General features: G+C 39.8%; 1 protein-coding gene across 1 annotated transcript in view; it reads right to left on the bottom strand.

Annotated features, from left to right (window-relative positions):
• LOC111845891 (E3 ubiquitin-protein ligase RNF19A) overlaps positions 1 to 17,174 on the bottom strand; it is a 28,966-nt gene extending 11,792 nt beyond the window's left edge. Inside the window, 1 exon segment of the mRNA XM_023815592.2 lies at positions 16,942 to 17,174. The gene's annotated coding sequence lies outside the window, so the exon portion shown is untranslated.
• Positions 17,175 to 24,077: the final 6,903 nt, after the last annotated feature.

Below are 24,077 nucleotides of genomic sequence, written 5' to 3'. Positions count from 1 at the left end.
ACAAAAGCAGTTTTAAACCCACTGTTGAACTGAGCTGTTATTGCATTTGTGGCCTGCCTGTTAACTAGTTTAATCATTCTTCCCTGAACACCCTCAGTTTGTGAAAAGAAATGTCATTGATTCTGTGGTTCCTGGTAAACTCTAGACACTGAAGTGCTTAAAAATCCCAGGAGACTGCTTCAGTGACCAAATCCAGCACTAACAAATGCAATTAAGCTAAAAATCATTTAGATCAGATGCCTTATCTGCTGTAATGGTTATGCCAACAGTAATTGAACCTACTGACCCAGTCTGGATGCGCCATATACCGAGTTGCAGCCACAAGAGCCGTTTGGAGAACCAGGTTGTTTGCATTAACAAACAGGAATATTTAATAAAACTAGCGAATGCGTTTCAACCTGAAGGGCTGGTGGTAAACTAAGGAGGGCAAAATATCACTGATAAAATATGTGTAACCAACAAAGAAAGATTTGGAGGGCAAATCTGCATGACAACCTGTTTTTCAGGACAGAAAAGCCAGACAAGTCTGGAAACCTCAGTGCAGTGCAAAATCACACTGGCAACTGGGCTCATCACAGGCCAGGCAGCCACAAGCTGGCAGTTACACTGGTCATGATACAACTAAATGCCTGAATGTGTACAGTGACTAGAAATAAGTTTTGTCATGATGATACAGTGAGCACCAAATTTGCTTTCAGTTTTAGGTTGTTTAAAGCAGTCCTTTTCTCAGTGTGAGTAGTAGGTTTTATTTGAGCATGCATATTAACATCTAACAAGATACAGCTAGAACACTGGCAGTTGTCCTCGACAGATACCTTTTCTACACAAATGTCAAAGCAATAATTCAAAGCGGTCATCTGGTCAGGCACATTAGATTTTGGATGCAACTACAGGGCACATACTGGATGCAACTACAGGGCACATACTGAAACCCAAACTGTGTGAGAGCCCCAACAGCACGAACAGCGTCTCCTTGAGTGTCACTCAGCACATAACGTTTTCTTGTAAATTAACTTTTTTAAACATTGACACCACTTGGAGATAAGAGCACTAAAAAGATCAATGATGGGGTGAGTGAAAAGAAAAAAAAAGATCATCTTAATACTACGAAGGCTCAGAGCCTGGCAGAAAAATAAATCAACATATTCAACCAGTCGGATATCTTCAGCGACGTAATCCAGCAAAGTTCCAGCTGTGTACATGACTTATTACGATTAATGTGGGGGTACAATGATACAGTTATTAATACCAGAGGCTGATCACCACATGAAATTAAACTCACCAAGTGAAGAAAAACAAAATGTGGGAGACTTTAAAATACTATCAGAAGAGCACTCTTAATAGAACAGTGCAGTAGCACCAGGGGGCATCTATAATGCATAATTATAGAACATGGTTTGAGACCACAATTATAACTCTTAAACAAGTACATCCACAACAACAATTACCAACTCAAATGAAAGCAAAACCTTCTGGGAGTGTTGGAAAACTTCTAGAAAGAGGGTTGTCTTGAGTGGAATAACAATGACATCAAGAATAAAGCCTCTACACTTAGTCATTTGGGAGTGACCCACGATTTGGAAAAATGTGTTATGGTAATCAGTGCCTTTGTGCATAAAAGGGTTTCTGAGAGTTTGTACAAGTACAAGCATAACCTGTCAATAGTCAACCAAGCAACAACAAAAAAAGCATGCAGGTCTCAGTTCCCCTCTGAACACACACATTACAGGCAAAAGAGGAGAGAAAAAACAGTAAATCTCATGAGCAGGATGTTTTCGAAGTACCAAGGTTAAGATTTTAGCAGTGCAGCTTTGTCATGTCAAGGTCAGTAAAAACTCATCACTCAAGAATGTCCAAATTCTAACACCCTGCCCCTTGCAATACTCATGAAATTTAAGACATTTAACATGCGGCCTGTGCATAAGTGTTACTTGCAAGTTCGAGGTGCTTCATTAGGCTTCAGAATCTGGGTGCTTCTCCATGAAAGCACCAAGCAGGTGAAACTGAGTTTGCCCCAAACCCCAACATATACTGCCACAGATATCCTCCAGCCTTAAAAAAAACACGCTTAGCCTTGTGCCAAAGGCCAGCTCAGGCTGGCATGTGACAGTACAACCGCAACACAAATACAAAGCGGAGAGTGTATTATAGTATTGCTGGTACAGGTGCGTCAGTTAGAAGTGGTGGTGGTTCAGGAGTGGTGTCCCTAAAGAGGGGAAAAAACTTCATGTTTTTAATACAGTGGTTAAGGAGAATCTTCTTCCTAGGCAGACAAGATTCAGATCCAGCTTGCCTACTGAACAGAATCTCTTAGTGCACTTGCCCAAGATAATGCTCCCTCTTCATGAGGGAAGAAGGGTAGTTGAAGAAAGAAAGAAAAAAAAAAAAACACTGTTGATTAAAGGAAGGGGTTTCCATGGGCACCGCGATTCTGTTTCAGCTGTGTGAGTCATGGAGTGTTGCGTTCATGACCTTCGTGAACAAGCCACAAAGATAACAAGCAAATTTTCTGCCTTAAAAGAACCACTTCATGCTGGCCATAAGTTACCAAGTTCTTCTCCAGCTACATTTATCAACAAAAAGAGGGAGGGCTGTGTACTTTCCAGCCAGTTTATATCTGTACCAGCTGTTTGTGGACCCCAACACTGGTACTCCAGAAAAATAAAAACAAGCAGGAAATTGACAAGAAAATTATGAGCGATGCAAGAGATACAAAGAAAGAAAAAAAAAAAGAGAAAAACATTAATTCCCTCCTAACACACATACTCCTTGACCTCCCCACACCCTCCTTTACTTGGAAAGTGGAGGGGTGGGCAGTGGAAGTTTAGATGCTTACCCAGGTAGCAGAAAGATAAGACAATGCAGGCGTGTACACACACACACACACACACAAGCTTTGAATAATTAACCTTTTGGGGGTCCCGGGAAGAAGGCCCTTGTCTTGATCTGTATTCATTCATAAACAGGTCATTCATAACACAGACTGTGGGGGTGGTTCCTGTAAAATACTTTCTTTACTTTAAAACAGAAACGAGAGACTGGGCTTGGGGGAGGCTGGCGTGAATAATTTTGTACGTGCAGGTGACATCTCAAACGGGGCATGCAGAGTCTGAAATTAACTTTCTGACTCACTGGATGGTAGACGGGGAGGGTGGGGGGGATTCCACTGACCAAAACAATTTTTCAGTGACCAAAATTAAAATTCTTCTGTGTCATATATACATTTGTTATAGCATTTCATTCATATAATACAGGTATTATGTTGGATACAAAAATTTGAACAAAATTTTATCGTAGTTAAACTAAGGATTAAAAAGCATCAATACAATAAGTAGTCTTGATCTCAAAATTCTACATAACATGTTTGCTATAAAGCGTACTTAAAGGACAAAAGTACATTTGAATTTTTGTTACATTTGAATTAACTTGAAGCTCCTCCTCAGACTCCTCACTCTGCATGATCCATGAAGTCTGGCCTCCTGCTCCTCGGTCCTGGGGCCATCAGACCCATCACAGGCCCAGAGTATGCAGCACTTGCCGTTTTCATCGTCACCATTGTTCTCCAGTTTTCCTCATTTTATTTCTGATAACAAATGAGTTGTTTCTGTTTTTGTCTTTGGCACACTGCAGATATACAGAACTCAAGGCCACCATAGCCTCAGCCGTCTCATACATATCTGCCGTCACCAAACCTCCATTTCACAAAGAACTTTTTCACAGCTATTTTGTTCTTTTCCTGGGTGGGTTTTCATTTTAAAGATTGCCATACTCCTTGTAAATATGGCCACGTCACATTTAATTAGTCAAACAGTAGCTGGTGGCAGACTGATGGAAAGTGATAGTTACCCACATTCTGTGAAGACCCGCACGTACTCTGCCTCTAATTGGCTATTGTTAGTTGTTTGGTTATGGTTTTTGTCAGACAGTTGTTAAGAGGCTCACACAAAAAATACCAGGGCTAGAGGCGCAAAAAGAGGCAAAGCTGGGTCAGTTCTTCACAGTGTGTGTGTGTGTGTGTGTGTGTGTGTGTGTGTGTGTGTGTGTGTGTGTGTGTGTGTGTGTGTGTGTGTGTGTGTGTGTGTGTGTGTGTGTGTGTGTGTGTGTGAGTGTGAGTGTGAGAGAGAGAGAGAGAAACTCAGAGAACAGAAGCCAAGCGCCCATAAATTAAACACTGTACACTATCAGGAAAGTGTTTTATTATCACGAGACTTTTGATACAAATATTTAGTGTAGCATTTTCTGGTATTTACTGGAAAATCTACCCACATTTGGCACCTGGTGGGTGTTAATTTTGGACCCTGAGGGCATAAAGCGCAAGAACGGCCAAATCCCTAGATTCTAGACCGGAGGCGGAAATATTTCAGGCCTCTGTCGCACAAATGCATTTGTAGCCTCAAAAAGAAAATTTCAAAAGTGCAATGTCCTGAAACACGCTGCTCCTTCTTTCCCTCATACGGAACTATCAACGCAGATAAACACAATGCTCAGTCCCAACACTAACAAATTTACCCTGAATAAATCTTAGCATATTCTTTCTGCTAGAATATATTAATATTCTGAAACTCAGGAGGTGCCATACAGAATCTATTAACACCAGCTTTTAGGTAATACAGCAAGGAGACTGCAATTTCTGTGCAGGTGCAATGTGGTCTCCGTTTACTGGAGTAAACAAGTGCTTGAAACAAAGCCAGGGTCAAGCTACAGTCAGACTGAGAACATGGGAGAACAATGGCAGATACAAAAATCACATCAATTTGATTAAACACCCATTGCATGAAAGCACTAAGGAAGATGCATTAAGGCAGTGTTTCTCAGTCCGGTTCGCAGGGACCCCCAGACGGCCCGTGTTTTTGCCTGGTAGGGAGCGGGAAGGGAGAAAAATGTGGATGGTTCTGCGAGTCCAAAGGTCCAGGTTGGGAAACACCGCGATAAGCAAGTAAGAACAGTTAAAAATGAAGATATACACAAAGCTCACAATGAGCCATAAGCATCAACACCAAAAGTGAAAGTTGCGCAACACTGACACACTGAATAATAGGCTTGTAGTAGGACTAAGTGAAAGATCTTGAAGGAGTGCAAACGAGGCCACTCATTACAGCAAGGGACAGTAACCAGGCCATTTTCAAAAGGAGAAAGAAAAAAAAAAATCAATAACTATCCCAAGTGACATTCAAAGGGATGCGTCAAAACCACTGACAAGTTGGGAACAGACTGGGAACACACCAACCGGGTTTTTCTTGCAGCAGAATGCAACAACCTCATTGTCGCCTTCATACAGGGCCAGCAACTCTCATCTGACTGGCCTTTTCAAAGGCATTGCGTCACTTGATTGCCAAACCGCTCATTCCTCAAAGCAGAACTCATCCTCTTGCTGCTTAAGAGGGAAATGAATAAGATAGTGTCTTAGCATTCTAGAGGAAAGAGTCACACAGCACAAGTCAGAGCACGAGGCACAGCTGAGAGTCATAATTACTGCCAGACTTGTCCATCAGTGACTCAGCATGCGGGGGCAGTATCTCACCATGAGCCACTCTGCACTTACTTCATGCTAATTAACACCGTGGCACTGCCCTTCTGGTTGGCACCCACATTCAGCATCACTGGCCCGTATGGCAGCTCAGCCAAACAGGCCACCACTGCAAAATGTTTGGGGGGGGGGGTACTACACAACACAGCCAGTGGCCACACCCCCAACCCAAGACACTTCTGGCTTCAAAGAAAGGGGTGCTCTATGACCTACCTACCTAGTCTCCAGCAGTACGCTTCACATCAAACCCCTAGATGGTTGCAACCACCTCCTGACCATAAAAGCACACAGCAAAATTATACTCTACAAACTGTCCAGCATTTAAATGTCCAGGTTTTAGACTGAATAAATAATTTACACAAAGAAATAAAGACCATGAAAAGAGCAATTCCTGTTAAGGCCAAATTACCCAGTATGGGGCCCTTATCCATCTACAACCAGTACCGCAGCCCTCTCACTCAGCTACAAAAAGGATGTGATATCAGCAGTTTGGTGTCTTACTTCAGCTGGGTGAGTAAGTGCTTGTGTCTGTCCACATACAAGTCTGCAACACTGCATTCACAAATATGCCCTGCATTCACAAGCAGCATGAAGCAGGAAATGCTTACAAGCTGGGACCTTACGGCAATACTTGCAATCATAAAAAGATTCGTCTTACAAAGATCAATCACAGACTTCAATATGTTCTACTAGTCTGCTGTATCATTTGTATGCAAAATACATTCAGACCAAAGAAAATTAGACCAGATTGACTAGAACTGAAAGAAGCCATTTTTAGGGAAGGCGATCAAGTTGGAAAAGGTTTGCTGTTAATGTAGCAGCTTACAAGAAGAAATTTAATGCTGCAAAAAAAATTGACCATATAAAAACTTCTGTTAATTCTTTCCTAAAAACATCTTCACAAAGTTACATTTTGCATACAATATAAAAATCCTATTACATGTCTTTGAACAGTGTCTAGAAAGGGCAAAAAGTCTCAATCTCCCGATAAAACATTTGAAGATTCTGTCTGATGTTTTAATCGAGTTAAGATTGCCCTGCAATGTCATGTTCAGTTCAGCTGGTTTGAGTATAAAAATCAGGCCCAATAAAAGCCATTGTACATACTATCACCATTGTGTCATTTAACAGAGAAATACAAAACTATAATTTGCCATTCTCAACATGTTTTTTAAATTTAAAGTATGCCAGATATTTCATAATCATAGGGTAAATCATTTTTTGTCCACCAATTAATGCATGATACTTTCCAAAACTGTACAATATATCCCAGTTAACAGCAAAATTATAATTAACAATTTGGTACAGCACTAACCAAAGATGATTTTAGCTCAAATCCTGCTGCTCTGAAGATTGTCCTCTTTAGACAGGAGGGGAGAAAAAAAAAAAAAAACAGCCAGACACCCAGGTTATGTGATCCCACAAAGTCAAATGCATAATGAGAAAGGCTGTATGAACAGAGGGAGCACTCTGAGCCAAGGCCAGCATTCAATCCCCCCCCAGCCCCAGAGCTGTTAGGCTACACTAGTGCGTACTGAGCCATGCCACTTGAAAGCGAGTGTCGTACTGATTCAGTACATCCATCCATCCATCGTCCAACCCGCTTATCCTACTGGGTCGCGGGGGGGGTCCGGAGCCTATCCCGGAAGCTGGATTTGGCTGGATCCCATTCCTCACCAACTTGCCCCTGACTACTGCGCCAACCATAGGACCTGCTTTCCCCGCATACATCCCACTGTAATGGCACTGTGGTAGGGGGACCGAATGAACTAATGCTTAGAATATATTATATAAGAAATTCAGTCATAGGCTGAAAAAGGGGGAAATGCTTTCTGGTTTTCTGTAGTGCGGCACTGCACGCCTTTCTGGTTATTCAGTGAAGTAATGTGCTCAACAGTTTAAGTTTGGAATATTTATATTTTCCTTTGCCAAAGAATTTAGGAATGTTCAGCTTACTGGCCTGTTGTACTAATGTTGCTGTGGTTTAGGGGAAATTACAATGAACATTGTTTTAGGGAAGATGTTTGGTAAAACATTATCACAACGGGCATTATATTAACATTTGAACTGACTACCACTTTCACTGTAGCAAAAGTTCAGCTCTTCAGTAATACCTATAACTTCACCATGAACTTGTCTTAATTTTCCTTATAATTTCATATAATATGCACCACAGTAACACACCACCATTTTTTGTTTATTTTAAGGGGTCATTTATGTTTGCTTAGTTTGAGTTGTCTACACCACAGCATCCTACTCCATTCCTTAATGGCTGCTTTGAACATAACCATGCCAGAGAGATCTGAGGAAGAAAACCATCGACAAGTAGGTCTGTGCAATGTCTTTATTTAACCATTCCATAACGTTTTGTATGTGAACGGAGATGTCCAAAATGTAGGGGTATTGTTTTGTGCAGTTTTAAATTATAATTACACTTCTGTGCATTATTTACAATGCATAGATTTTACCGTTTTATCACACTCTAGGATTGAGTGTTATTGCTGTTAAAACATTTTGAAATACGTGACTTTGAATAGTTGATTCTGCTAAGATATTGTACCTTTTCAAGATGACTAGGACCTAGGGCTGGGCGATAAAACGATTACGATATGTATCGCGATAGACACGTGATCGATATCAATAAAAAATGTGTTCGATAAAACGTTCGATATTTTTTATTCTTCGTCGGAAGAAAACAGACGTTGCGAAGCTAGTTTGGATCCGTGCCGGTGTTCCAGGCAATTCGTTTTCCCTATGTTTCCCCTGTCTATCGGGAAATAATGTTTCCCCTAATATTAAAGCAAAGAGGTATGTGAAATGTCTGAAAATCACTCAAGTACATTATTACATGTGAATACTGTATTCTTATTAGTACCGAGGCCCAGAGTTGCTGTATACCTGTTTTAACACCAAATATCCTGGATGTCAGGAAATAATGTTTCTCCTAATACTTAGGCAAATATGTATGTGAGATGTCTGAAAATCACTCAGGTACATTATTACATGCGAATACAGTAGTTCGTCACGCATAATATAGTCTTATAAGCAATAGGCTACTATACGTATACCGTTTTCATCAAGAAATATCTCTATCCAGCGAATTAAATACTTTCATTTATTATCAGTAAAAACAAAAAACATGTGATGTTTTAAAATATGTGGCTTGTTTACCTCAAGAGCTTCGTAAAAAGACATGAAAACAACAGCGAAGCCGTGTACAAATCAGCGCGCGACAGGGGAAACATAGGGAAACTGAATTGCCCGGAACACCGGAAACGCAGCTGTCATAAATGGTCGTAGCACAGCAAAACAACTGCTTTATGGAAGTTCTGCCGGTTTTTTGTGAATCACTGTGACGGTCGCCTCGCCCTTCCCTAACGCCGCTCGCCCCCCGTCTCCTGAATATTAAGTTATAGGTCTGTATCCTTTCGGTTTGTATGTGTCATGTTGTCCGGTTTTTCGCGTATCCCGTGTTTCGTTTCGAGTCTGCCGTGTCTTTGGTTTCCCCTTCTCTCTTTCCTCTCTGTGTTTACGGCGCACTTCCGGGTTCCGGCTCCCTACGTATCGCGTCTTCCTCGTTAGTGTTTGCATGTGTCTTTTCCTAGCACAAAACCTGGACTGAAAATATACTTGAATAGTTCAACTTCAAGTATGATTAGAGTAAGAATAACTTGAAGAGTTACTTTTTCATATTTCTGCAGGTTTTATATTTCAAACAATGTTACTGTACTGTATCAGGTTTGTTTTTTTATATTACAGATGTATCTCAGTCTACGTCAGTTTTATTTATGTTTACAAAACATTGCACATATTTTAAAAACACTTTATTTTCCATGATTGTTGACATGTTTAAAATAAAAATGTTTAAATGTAATATATTTTTCTCCTGGTCTTTATTTTAAATGGGTCATAAAAAATGTCAATAATTATCGATATCGACCGATATGAAACACTCATATCGTGATACAGTTTTCAGTCATATCGCCCAGCCCTACTAGGACCTGTGGAACATTCTCATTTGCATGCCGACTTGTCAGGCAGAATGGAAACAAGTTGGTGTGTGGGTTCTTAGGTTTAAGAATTTTTAATTAATCTTGTGTGAATAATTGCCGTTTTGGAATTTTGTTAACACCATTCATTTTCACTGACATTTTCAACCTCATTTTTCCCCTAGACAAATGTGTCAATACACCATTTCTCATCAGGATAAAAATAATGGAGGCATTTTCCATGTTGCTTTAGATTAATCATTGAGTTAAGCACCACTCAGAAGACAGAAGTGTCAAAAATGCTAAGGCTGGCCGGGACTGAATGTTCTGTAGTTTGCTTGTTGCAGCTCACTCTCATTGAAAGCAAGCAAACACGGAAACAAATCTAAATCTGCTAATAGTCTCTCCCTTTCTGCTGCTTAACTAGATATTCCGAAACCCCACATGCTAAGACATGCTTGTCAGTCACTCACGCGCCAGTAGGGCTGAGCAATATGACATCATTGGTAAATCACTGAATCTGGCCTGCCGATTTTCTACAGAGACTAAAACACAATAATCAGCACTACTAATTGGCATCACTTGGGGGGAGTTTGGTCTGGGTTTGACTATCATTTATCCCATTTTCTTTAAGAAGAAAAAAAAGAGAGAGAGACAAACCTCTGACACAGCAAACTATCATGAAAAGCATTCCTGTGCAAAGGCTGCATCGATTAGACGTAGTGAATGACATAAGAACATAAGAACATAAGAACTATACAAACGAGAGGAGGCCATTCGGCCCATGCGTGACATCAATGCTTCAATCCATTATAACAAATGTTTTCCTTTAATATCACTAAATAATTATGGGAGTAGTTCAAATTATCACAAACCAAAAAGGTGGTTTTACTGTGCAACGTACGATGTCATAGCACGGTGGTACTACCTCTATGCATGAGCACTGGAATAGAAAACACACAGGCCCTTCGAGACTGCCAGAATAGGCAAGACCACCATGTTGTCCATTCATGTTTATTAAATTACCATTAGTACAGGGAGCTTTTTAATATCTTTTGTCCTTCTAGCTGCTAAATACACTCATTAATAAACCATAACGTTGTCTGCCTGCTACATTAGAATCTCCACTGAATAAGTGTTTGTGAAAATGTTTAGGCTAAAATTTGGTCTTATTCTATGCTGATTGACGGTGCCAGTGTGGGTGTTCATGTGCGTTAGACTTGTTGGGACCAGTGACAAACTTAAAACAGTCAAATTGATTTTCTGCAGGAAAATTAAGTGTTTAGATTAATCGACCAAATTGATAATCGATATATTAATTTATAGAAAAACAGTCATTAGTGGCAGCCCTAGTAAACACCTAGGATACATCAAAACCAGTTTAAAGAAGAAATTTGGGTGGTGAACTACTATGAGGACTGAAAAACCAACAAATCATCCAAATCCACATCAACTCTGGCACAGATAACTTTCACACACACAAGCTCATCCAACACACATCCCTGATATCAGGCCAGGCACTGTAGACTCACATACCAGGCTCTGAACACCCACATGAAAATCCATATTTCTCAAATGCCCAAGACAATCCCAGGGACGGTACCATTGAAAGGCAGTGTTTTACGGTAAAACTAAATAATCCCCACAGCTAACAAAAATGTAAGAGAAAACAATTTGTTTAGAAAACAAAAATAACCATAACTGAAATTTTAATTTTGGGATTCACTAACCAAGGTCCTTCAGATATTTTGTGTGAATTTTAACAGCAATGAATCATTAGGCTGAGCCATTAATGAGCCATTATGAGCAAAACAGAATAAACCACAACACTATTCGACAATTGTCTACTGTACTTACTGCACAATCTGAAACCATCAAGGTCACTCTGCAAACCAGTCCAAATAAATGCAAGCTGGAATCTTTGGCAGTCTGGCCAAACAGGTTAAATATATCAGATCCTGAAATAAGGAAACTCACTAAAGAACAAACATGAAAGCAGCATAATTGACAAATTATGGATAACAGTTACTATAACTGGAAAGGAACACAGGTATGTAGAAATGGCAAATTAGTTAGGGAAAATGGTCAACAAAATTGTATTCAGGAAATCAGCGGCACAAAATTCCAGTTAATCATTCCACAAGTTGCTCTGTCATACAGAAACCTATGGCATAGTGTAAAATACAGGGATGTCAAACAACAGTCCTGGGGGGCCAGAGCCCTGTGTAGCTTAGCCCTTTCTCTTTTCCACCACAAATGGATTTAGCTTACGAGTTCTGTGGTAATTAGCACAAGGACTTGAACCAGGTGTGTTAAACGAAGGTAAACCAAAACCTGTGCAGGGCTCCGGCCCCCCAGAACTGGAGTGACACCCCTGGTGTAATACTAGCTTTGAAATACATTTTACAGCCAGCCTCTCTCTCAAAACTAAACTATATTTGACCTGTGAGAGAACTTTGACATTGCCGTTTATAAACAATTTTTTGTAAATGGCTATAAATTTATACATAAATATACATACAAAAGGACTGGGGAACCCCTTTTAAAAAGCCATTCTAATTTATCATTCAAATTTAAATATTATGAAGTTATAGTACAAATTCAGCCCACCGCCACACAGAAGCCCAAGCTAATTTTGTGCCACTGAAAGATGAAACCTGCAACATCAACCTACTTCCGTCTCAAAAGAGAAAATTACGAAGATATAACACGTTATTTAGCTACCCAATGGAGCGAAACACCGGCAGCAACAAAGAAGATGTGTACAATGTGGCATGAAATTAAAATAAATGATTGACATTAGACAGCTGACACAGGAATTTAGTCAAATCCTTCCTTTGTTTTAAGCTACATCTAACTTGGTTTGGCCACTGTTAAATGCTTACCTTCATACTGTACACGCATTAGGCTGCAGTATATAGAATATTTTTGCCTATTTGCAAAGCAAAGCTCTTCCGGTATCGAAGTGAGCTCCCCCACGGTAAAAAATGTTGGCAAAATCAAAAACAGTTTCAAAACTGCACGTTTCAGGTTTTGGGGAGTTATTGTATTTTGCTGCATTTTTCTTTTGATTGACATATTTCACTAGCCTCCTAACTGGCTAGCCTTAGCCATTCTGGCTAGCTGAAGTAATTTACAAATGACTGCTCCTAGAGGAAGATCCCTTATTCTACATTAAGCAACAAGTGCCATTAGGCAAAACAAAAACATTAGAATAACTAATAGTAGCCTACATAAACCTTCAATAATTCAAATGTGCATTTTAACCATTGAATGCGCGAATATTTAAAACTTGAATTTTATTTGAATAACAAAGGCTGACTTCCCAGGCCTAATACATACATTAATATATGTCCTGAATAGGTGAAAACAAAGGTTAGCAATGAATTTTGTTCTGGTGAAACAAAAAGTCAATTCAGTAACTAAAAAAATGCATATAAAAAGTTTTAACTCATGTACTGTAATTGTAATACAAAGAAGTGATCAGGCACTCACACTTCTGATAAGCTTCAAGGAAATAGTCTTGCATAACAGAAATTGGTTGCTTAACATTTAATCCCCAGTAATTACCATCTGTTTTAAATACCACCAATACAATGAATTTACATTTACCCATAAATTAAAAGCAAAGAGCAAAAACCTTAAACCTTATTCCTCACAAGCCAACCTATAAGGAACACCGCCCATGTCTAGAAACACCAATGCCAACTTAGTATTGAAATAGAAAAACACCCACATGTACAAACTATTTGTATGTACAGCCAGAAATACCACCCATGACCTACCTACTATCATCTGCACAACTAAGACTTGCCGTTACTGGTAATCAATTTCCAAAACTTGCAGCTCAGCAGTTACAGCACTACAGAATACTAAGAATTCCTTTACAAAAAATTCACATCTCCCACATTTTCATGGGTGACAATTCTGCAAATAAAAACCCACAAGAAAAGATCATGTCTGAACAAAGAAAGTATTTGGATAAACAAGAATCCCAAGCAAATAACAGGTAATAAAGGTGTTGATTAAAAAAATGTTAGGGAGTGTGTACTTAAAAAGCTTGTCCTCTGAGAAACCAACCATGGCCTGAAGTTCTCTTTTTCCACTCAATAACTATTTGAGCTCACAAGACCAAGAGAGCTTAGCAGGGAGGACAGCATGATATTCAGTAGTTGCACAGAAGCATGAGCTGATGGCTTTTCTAAACTTGTACTTTTTTGAGGCAAAGAAAATGCACAAGTCAGAGACAAAGGTGTTCAAAAGAGAGACAAAAACCTTGGCAAGGCTAACTTATGGCTGTTAGGATACCATATGATGGTAATAAGATCACTTCAACACGAGAATAAGAATTTATAGAACCTTAAGGCATTTGTAATATTGACCGCTACCTGTCATCATAACTACCCACTTGGCAATAAAGTCAGGAAACTGGAGAGAAAAAAGTACTATGGGGCCAAATGTAACAGGCAATCAAGTACATAATCCAAGGGTATACAGCCAACAGACCATCTTACTACAGCCAAGACAAAAGGAAAGCCCTTAAAACCCTCTGCGGTGGAGCTTCAGAATGTCAGGGGGACATGAAAAATACTCAATGTCTTGTTTGCAAAAGAAAAAGCAAAACACCCTAAACAATTTACTGAAGAGAACATGAATGCCTTAAGATGTAAAATACCAATAAAAATATCTAAAACATAAGTACGAAAATGCCTCCACTTCCTGAGACGCAACTTCTACTACTTCTTAAGCATGCAGTTGGCTGAACTGGCTTTCAAGCTGTAGGATGCAACAATTACATTATTGGTCAAGACACAGCAACTGGCTTTCGAAAAGAATTGCTTTCCAGGCTAACAGCATAACAGTGCAACCGTCAGTGTAATAGTCCAGCTTATTGAAATCACCTGGCTGGTAAAGTCACAGGACTTTACAACACAAGCACTTCCTCCATTTCCCATTCATCTTCACAAACCCATAAAACAGAGAAACTCTCCAATTATCCACTGCCAGAAAGTGTCCTGTATTTTCATTTCAGCAAAAACCTTCCCTAGTTTGTATGTAACAGCAATCATGATATTTAAGTAATATTCCAGCACAACTTTCTGTTCCAATAACTTTTGGATCTATTACAACCCCATATAGTTGACAGAGAGATTCTCCTAAAACCGGAGAGACTCTGGACCAAAGCGAATTTGGTGTGGTAACTGGCAGAAACACAGTTCAGGAGGTTCAAACATTCAGTCATACAATCAGAGTCAAGGTAAGGGAAAATACGGATAAGAAATGAAGCCAAGTATTCTGAATAAGTTATTTAGTGTGCTTGAGAATGATCTGCAGTATAACACTGCCCACAAATATAAATTAAGCCCCTTTAGACATTATAGGCAGTTTACCCATTTTACCGAGAGCTTAGGTCACCAATTTTACTTCCCATGCATCAATTTAATGTCTTTTTCCTAAAAGCAAATTTTAAATGACGACAAACATTCTCCCCTCTCACTTCGAATTCCCCGTATGGCATTCAGATTTGCTTTACTGCGATTATTTCCATGACCCCAGTATAATGAAACGTCCTGATAGGAAATCCTGTTTCCATTTACGCTTCACTCCTGTTTTTTTTTTTTTTTTTTTTTTTTTTTTTTAATATCTACTTATTGAAGCACACTGCGTCGAAGAACAAACTGTAGCAACAACGTACAGTGAATAGTTGAAGCCGCACGCCAATCGATTATCCTTGCCTCACATAAAGCAAGAACATAGTCTTTTACAGCATTACTTCGTCGTTGAAGCCTGCTGCGTGATATTCCGTATTTCAGAAGGTTGCAGCAGACATTCCACACTGCCAGACTCTCCAACATCCACCTTTACTGGCGTGCACAGCCAGCCACAACCAACGCTTACACACCGGACAAAACAATAGTGCAGAGTAAATGAGAAATCGCCTTTTATGTCTTTCACTGATAGGAAGATAAACACTCTGGTAGTACGGTCGCGAGTACGTATTCCTCATTTCACTTATCGTGAGTAAACTGAACAGATGACCTTATTTCCGAAATATGAACAGCAGAGACAAAGCAAACCAAAGCCTCTAAACCGAGTTCGCCTGAAACGTTTAAAATAGAAAAAAACTCAAATGGCACGGTTGTAGATCTTAACATTTATATTCTCTGTAACAAAAATGGGATTAACAAACAAGAAAATAAATATCAATTTCTAATAAATAAATAAAGACCACTAGTAGAGTCCGCGACGATCACAACGCTGCCCCCTTACACCAGCGAGCGTAATTAGCGACTTAGAGCAGCCTTACGTATCAAATGCAACACTATCAGCAATCTGTCGGGGGCGGTGGGAAGCCGGAAACATTTTTCGATACAAAGTGAACAAGCCATACGTTAAAGGACTGTTATTACAGGTAAATCACGTTGAATATCGTGTAACAGGTGGTAAACTCTAGAGAACTTTTCACCAATGTTAACTTCGGGTGTTTTTTGAAGGGGCGGTTAGGAAACAATTGCTAACGATGAACGCATCCAAAGCCCACACACAAAGCATCGCAGCATTTTTGCGGTAATTCCCATCGCTAGCGCCGTAAAAGTTAAGCCATCTAAAACTACGAACCAGTCCTTAAATTTCCCCACCATCTCTGGGGGCGTCACGTAAACCAGGGGCGATGTGACAAACAGTAAACAAAGTCTATAGTCTGTTACTGGTTATTTGCCTCCCCTTTAAACCCAAAAACTTGGACCTCTCCGTTTGCCCTGGAAGAACTACAGCAAACTAGCTGGATGGAGAGGCAGTTAACGTTCACCGTTCAGTTAAACCTGTTCGTTGACTTAAATAATGTGAATATGTCCAACATTTTTCTCAACATTTGTCCAACAAATACAAGTTGCGGAAGTTTTAATCCACAAACAAGCGATCACAACGTGACTCTTACCACTGGACGGATACTGACATTTTAAAAATAAATTACAAATGTCTACGGGGTAGGCTGAGTAGAACAAACAAAACAGTAGCGAAATAACCCATTAGGCAAATACTAACAGATTTAAAATAAATTCTCATTTGTGGCAAATGTATACAACTATGAGGGCAAAGCAAACTGCCGCGAATGTTGTTTTGTTTACTGTGTAAATCAAAACCAACCCCATCTTTATATCTTTATACAGCTGGATGTCCCCGGAATGTAAGACTGGCAAGCCACCCAGCCAGGGCCCAGACCGACGGGGACGCAAAAAAGTAAACGGCGACAAAAAAAGAAATCCCACGTTTGGGAGCGAGGCGGAGAAGCCAAGCAAAACCAGCGTGACCCAGGTGCGAGACAAGGCTGCCGGTTCGCCCGGGTGGGGCACAAACCTCGGTAACCATACGGTCGGTTTCACTAGTCGAACACACAGGCAATCCGCGAGCGAGCGACTAACGTACCTTCTCTGACATGCAACCGCGACGGCGGCGTCCAGCTCCCGAGTGTTACGTGGTTATATACAGTAGATTTTGGTTTTTTTGCCCCCTTTCTTCCCACTTCCAAGGCGGACCTCTCCACACCCAGCCCGTCGCTTATTAATCCGTTCTCTTTGGCGTTAGCCGACAGTAGGAGGGCTCCGTTCGGGTTTGCTGTTCTCCTTCCGCCGTCCTCTCCTCATTAAAGCCAGTTTAAATCTTCTCGCGAGATCGGCAGAAGGACGGCGGCGAGACGGATACACGCTCGCGAGAGTTCACTTGGCAGCCAAGTTGGGGTTTGGGGAGCTTGGGGATGCGTGTACCGTACGAGGCAACGTAGTTGCTCTTTCGCATGAAGCGCAACTAAAAGCGAAAGTGTCTGACTGACCGACGTGAAGTATTCGGGTGTTTTTAGAAAACTTTCCTAAGACGTAAAGCCGGGTTTCGGTCTGCTTTTCCCGGCTACATGTTCGTTGTTTAGAATTTTACTGAAATTTATTTATTACTTATTACTACATACATAGATTATACATAGGTTTCATATCCTTGGAGGCGGTCGTATTTGTGCAGGCTATTTAAGTTAATGAAAAACTTTTTCCTTACTTCGAAGAAGCAAAAATTACTTTTTTGCTGTTCTGTCATTTAAAATTAGTGGAGTTGCCTACTTCGTTTTGGTATGGTATAAAAATATAAAGCAGAATAAATTATAATGATCTATGACATACAAATAATGGCCTGAAACAAGAGTTCTTTAGTTCAGGTATCTTTAATTTCAAGAAATACTTTATTAAGTGTTTTTCAGAGCACATCCTGTTTTGTTTGTCTTCCCGGTTTTTATTTCAATGCCGGTAATGGAGAAATGTAAGGTCGCTGGGCCAGTTGGCAGATGAGTTCAAGGTCATACAGGTGCGATATTTCATCAGAGGATTGCGTGTTGGTAAGGCTATTCCATACCATAGGTAAACCAGAATGAAACAATATTGCCCATAACTGGAATATTCATTCTCCTATACAATTGCCAAGATTGCTATTTGTAATACAAGGATTTTCTGTTGCTGTCCCATATGTGTGTTTTTGATTTTGCAGCAAATCAGTTGAAATTCCACCAGGTCACCTAAAGATTACATCCTTCACCCGACAAATTGCTTGAGATCGGTTTGAAATGGTCTTTCTGCTCTGTTGCTTGTTGGGGATTGAATGCAAGCGACTAGTTAAGTGGATTTATCTGCTTAGCCTCTTTATGTTTTGGAGGGAGAATCCAGTCACCAGTAAACAAGGGAAGAAATATGATCCCAAATCAAGCCAAGTCATTTTAAAGACCTTCGAAATAGGAGTGTTTCTAAAAGTGAAGATTAGTAGAATTACTTATTGCAGTGTTTCCCAATCCGGTCCGCGGGGACCCACAGCCAGTACACATTTTTGCTCCCTCTAACCTCCCTGCCCCTACCAGCTCCCTGTAGCAAAAATGTGGACTGAATGTGGGTCCCCGAGGATCGGATTGGGAAACACTGACCTATTGCATTTAAAACAATGTTTATGTGCTTCTGCTGCAGACAGTTCTATGAATTTTCTTGGCAGATTTTACAGTAAGATGGGGTTTTTAAAATACTTGCTGCCAAATGGGGTTACTTTTTAATTGACTACAATCAATTTGTAGTAGGCATTTTAGGAATTTTGTAGGCAAACTTTAAAAATAAGCAATTGGTAAATAAATTATTTAATTTTTCCTTATAGTGTCTAGGTACAGCTTAAATTGTCCTTTTGGTGTACTTCCATGTGAAAAGTACCAGTAGGAAGGGTAATGAAGCTAATTGTTAATTATACAGTAGTATTTCCTTTCCGGTTCTCAGATGGCATCATTTGAATTTACCACCTCAATCTGAGGATCACTCAGTGTCCACAAGTGTTCTTTCTGAACTGCAAAACAACACGGGGGGGTTTGAGACCCACATCCCTGGAGTTGTTTGGCCTGGAGGCGGTTTACTAATAACAAAATCTATGTGTAAAAAGCCAAAAAAAACAATGCAGAAAAGGAAACTAAAACCTCTCAGGAAGATATTAGAGGGGAAAAAAAACAGCTTTTCAGGCCAAGTCTCTTCCCAAAACTCTCTGGACGTACTATACTTAGTCAGAATCAGAATTCACTTTATTCTCCAGTTACAGCTGCATGTGCTGGGGATTTGTTTTGACAGGATTGGTGCTTACATTCACAGATAACATGGAAGAACATAAATGAAGAAAATGAGATAAGTTGAAATAAAATAACAGAATAAAGGAATAAAATAGTGCAGATCAGTGTAAGAAGTTGTGCAATATACAAACAATAATTATAAAGACAATAAAGGAAACAAAGGCATATTGAACATTGGAATATAAAAGTACAAAAATATATGATGTCCAGTAGATGGAAAAGGTGTACAAAGATGCATGCAGAGTGAGTGGAGGGGGGGGGTGTGACAGAGGCAGGGACTGGGGGCTTTTTGAGTTTAACTGTGGTATGTGTTTCTGGTTTAGATAGACCTGAGTCTCTTACCAGAGGGTAGTTTTTTTTTTAACGGAACTCAATTATGAGGTTTCATCTATGAACATACCTATTATTAATAGTTACAATATGGAACAATGTATTACTGCATTTTAACTTATAAACAAGGCAGAATGCATTGGCTACTGCATATATTCTCTTACTTAGGTACTTAATTCCAAGAAAAAAATATAACAATGGTAGTTTCACGAAGGTTCTCTACCAAGAATACATGCCACTTGCTGACCCCTTTTTAGAAATCTGTCAGAAACTAGCCTTGTCAAACAAATGCTCTGATCTCACTTTTACTCACAAGAAATACCAATGTTCTGAATGAAATGCTAGTCTTCCATTTCTTTGAGTTACTGATACTGCTCAAAAATGAGCTTCCACAGAGCCTAAAACCACTCAGATAAACAAGTTTTGTTTTGAGATTGTTCGTTTGCCAGACCAGTCATTTTTCAAAGCCTTTCATGCAGAAATTATCAAAACACGTTTTTGATGTTTTCTGTTACTTATAATCACAAACAAATACACAAGGATTTTCAGTTTTTTTATACATTTAAAAATTTTACTAAAAAATCATGGAACTAACCATGTATGCTTGATAACATTCATCAAAACAGTAAAAACTGCGTGAAGTACAACTGATGAAAAAGACACAATGTTTAATTTTTACTACATTCATTTACATTTATCTTTTCCCATGTCATAACAGACTTCAAAGCATGTGTTGGGGTTAGACTTGGCCATCTTTGACTGCACGTTTATACAGACGTTATGGCTACCAACATCCTGTACTTACATAAAATTACCTTAAATCAGCTATCCACGAGCATGGGCTATGCGTGATATCTTAAGAACAGCTACAAAACTACAAAAACATCTAAAGTCTAAAGAAATGTGGAGATCCATTAGGTTGTGTTGCCAGTATTTAAAAGCCAGGGAATTTGACTGTTTATTTGGGGAGGGTGGGAACATGAAAGAGGTAAAATATGGGCTCACATCGATGGCCACGAGTTCAGCATGTCTGATGGTGAACTGTTCTGCTTTGGCATGAATCTGATCTTTTAGGAAACAGACCTTCAACAGCAAAACTGTAAAACAAACAAATGAAAGGCATGAGAGTGTTTTGTTGAACCGCAGTGTCCAGACCGGTTGCAAACAGAAAGACCTGATAGGAGTTCAGCATCTTAACAGATGTGTCACAAGGTATCACGTATGTGTGAGTATAAATGTCTTATTATGCAAACTACAAGTCATACAAAACACCCACATTTTCACAGAACAAAATAATTTATAAAAGTGCACTCTAGGGGGGAATGATATACCTAACTTTTGTCATAAATGTGTGAATTAATTCAAAAGTGTGAAGAGATCCACTAGCGTATCTGGATGCACAATCTTGCATTCTCATTCTCAACTATAATTATCATGTTGAAAATTGCATTTGGGAATACCAATGTCATGTTTCCGTGCGGGCGAATGGGGAAGCAGGCAAATCGAGCTGAGAGGACGGGTAGAAACAGGGGTTTGTTAGCAGTGAAGCAGACAGCACGATAGACAACGGCTGACATCACCAATGACAGATCTCGGGAAACTCACGCAGACACGGACTAAATACACAAGACAGGTTGAACCGAACAAGCAACAGGTGATTACAATCGGGGTAGTACACGTAGGTAATGAGGGGCGTGGCACACACGAGGATCGTACGAGCCGGGCATGACAACTAAGGCATCAAAACACAACATTGTGAATTTACAGACACACACTAGAGACCACAGCACTTAATGCTCAAAGTGAAAAACCAAGCCTAGACTAAATAAGGGTATTCAGGATTGCACCCAACACTAGTGAGGAGTGAAAAGTCTTGACTTGGACAGTATAGGAAGGTGACCAGCCACTCCATTACTGAACAGGGATGAAGCAGGTGACACCTGAACCACGACTAGCATCAGATGATTTATTGGGACAACCAAGGAAAAAGTTAGAAATTCTGGGCCTCCTGGCAAGATATCACCTTAGGCTATAAAGTTCTGGGCCCCTTGAATCTACCAGAGTCTTCATGCCCATCCAACCTGGGCACCACAAGATCAGTAATTAAACTATAACTGAATACAATTAATTGTCTGCTTTCTTTTCAGTATGTGATTGCTGTGGCTCAAGTGTGTATGGTTTTCAATGAGGATTTAGTACAAATTCAATCATATGATGCAACTACAACTACCATACAATGCAGGTTAAAAGCACATTGACTCGTATTGACCAAAGTTCTACGATTATCAGCAAAAAAAGTTAGAGTACCATTGTAAAATTCTTAACTTATCATGATCTGCAGCCATCAGAAAGACAAAGAGCCAGCCGGTCACAAAAGGTGCATCTGTTTCATTATCCTTAAGGGACTTTGTCCTGAAAGAATAGATTCGATTTCTCCGCAAGTTGAGTTGAATCTGCTTAAGCTTACCACTCTACAGTTTTAGAGATTTCCTAGTAGCCCCTAAGCCTTCAACAGTGGCTCCAAGACAGGCTGTCCAACCATCTGCTAAAGCTGTCTGCCAAGCCAGGTGCTTTCTTTACACACAGCAGGTCACACAGCATGGTTAACTACAGCAAAAACTAATTGGAGAATGATGCAACTCTCAAAGCTTGCAAATAGCAGGGCATTTGCCTAATTTAACGATTATCTTTTATTATCTATTATTCACCACTTAGGAACTCCAGGCAAGGTGTGTCCCCAACTACCCTCTAATAACTCCTGTAATTGTTTCCGCTCCATTTTAAGCATTTGCTTGGACCTCCATCAAGTTGAGGGCTGTCAAATTAGCCCAAGATATGAATGAGACTGGACCAATGTCACTCTGCAGCTTGGGTCACACTCACATACTGCACAATCCCTTGACATTCTTGCAATTTGTAAATATGGTAGAATCAGTTGCATACATATGTAAACTCATGGGGGATGTTGAAGAAAATTACATTATGTTATGTATGCTCTTATTATATCATATTGTATTATTATAGCTGTAAGTTAAATGCAAGGTAATTTAGGAAGGTTTGGCGAAAGCTTATTGATGTGTTTCTTCAGTTTGTCGTGTGTCATTGTGTGACAATTGGCTATAGCAACAAACTTTATGATACTTTCCTATTAACAGCAATTTACAAATTCTCTTCTATAAATCCTCCTCTAGCTACTGAAGTAGACATTCTGTCAAATTAAGCATAACATCTTAACATTTATTTTTTATAGCGGACGTTTTTATTCAAATTGACATACATTTGACAAGGCAAGGTCACCCAATCCATAAGGAGATAGGGGTTAAGGGCCTTGCTCAAGAGTCCAATGATGAAATTACTCTACCAGCTGCGGGATTTGAACTTGCAATCTTCTGATCATGGGTGTAGAGTCCTAACCCACACGGTCACACCCCAACCCATGTACATCATTCATGCATATGGACACTTCTTTCATTTTTATAAGTCCCTGATGAGGTAAAAATAGGTCAGGCCATCTCTCTGATTTATCCCGTTGTCAACTCAAGAAACTTTATCTGTCAACAACCCCTCCCACTAAGCACAGCTTCTAATGACATAGGAGTAGATGCTGCATAAAATAGCACAGGCCCTCATTCTTGAGTCATTATGCATTTTTATGTCAATTAACCATTAATTTCTTTAACACAGGCAAGGCAAGATATCCTGAGTGACAATCCCAGTTGCACAATACCTGCGAAAAAGCCTTTCAACTACTGTAGACAGGTCTCAACAGACAGATGAGCTCACAGATTTAGAGACTGACTCACAGTATTTTGCAAACCAGGAAATGATCATGATAGCACACTGTGAGACACATGTTCCGCACTTACGTGTGTATGCCCTGTGATGGAGGGGGTGTGGCCTGTACTTACTGCAGCTGTGCCCTGGATGAGCAATGTGGAAAATGAAGGGATGGTGTAAGAGAATTAGCTACTCATTTACCAGAAACGGATCTGCCATTTAGAGACATTATAGTGGAATTAGAATGATAAGAAATTGAGGGGGACAGGCTCATCCATCAAGCACGGTGGGCGCTCTTTGATCGTTTTGGATTATTATTTCTTCTGCCAAACTGAGGACATTTAAGTAGGGCTCAAGAATGAAATACAATTCATACAATTATACAAGTCTAGACCTCTGGCTTTTGATGTTCTAGGTGAAAGGCACTTTGCAGCAGGACACTGGGAACCTTGCACAACTCAGGGCCCTTGGTCAGCCCAGGCCTGACTCTGCTAGGGATGGTGAACTATAAAATGTGAGTCTGTTAGCCATTTTCAGTCCAGTAAAAAAATAAAAAATAAAAAAGTCACTTTGCCTCAGCATATTTCAGCTCTGTCCAGAATATGTCTTGCGATTACAGAAACTGTTGAATATGTTCGGATAGTCCATCCATCCATTTTCTCCAACTGCTACATCATTCATGCGTATTCAATTCTTACATGTCAAATGATAATGTAAATTTATAATGTATCTGATTGGATATTCATATACAGTTTCATGTGTCAGTCTATCTCTGTTCAGGATATTGCCTGTTATGCTGGTTTATTCTGGTTTCTCTGTAAGT

This window comes from Paramormyrops kingsleyae, chromosome 9 (genome assembly GCF_048594095.1).
Source record: "Paramormyrops kingsleyae isolate MSU_618 chromosome 9, PKINGS_0.4, whole genome shotgun sequence".
NCBI classification, from domain to species: Eukaryota; Metazoa; Chordata; class Actinopteri; order Osteoglossiformes; family Mormyridae; genus Paramormyrops; species Paramormyrops kingsleyae.
The sequence above is the reverse complement of the archived record's forward strand: the minus strand, read 5'-3'. Positions and strand labels throughout refer to the sequence as shown.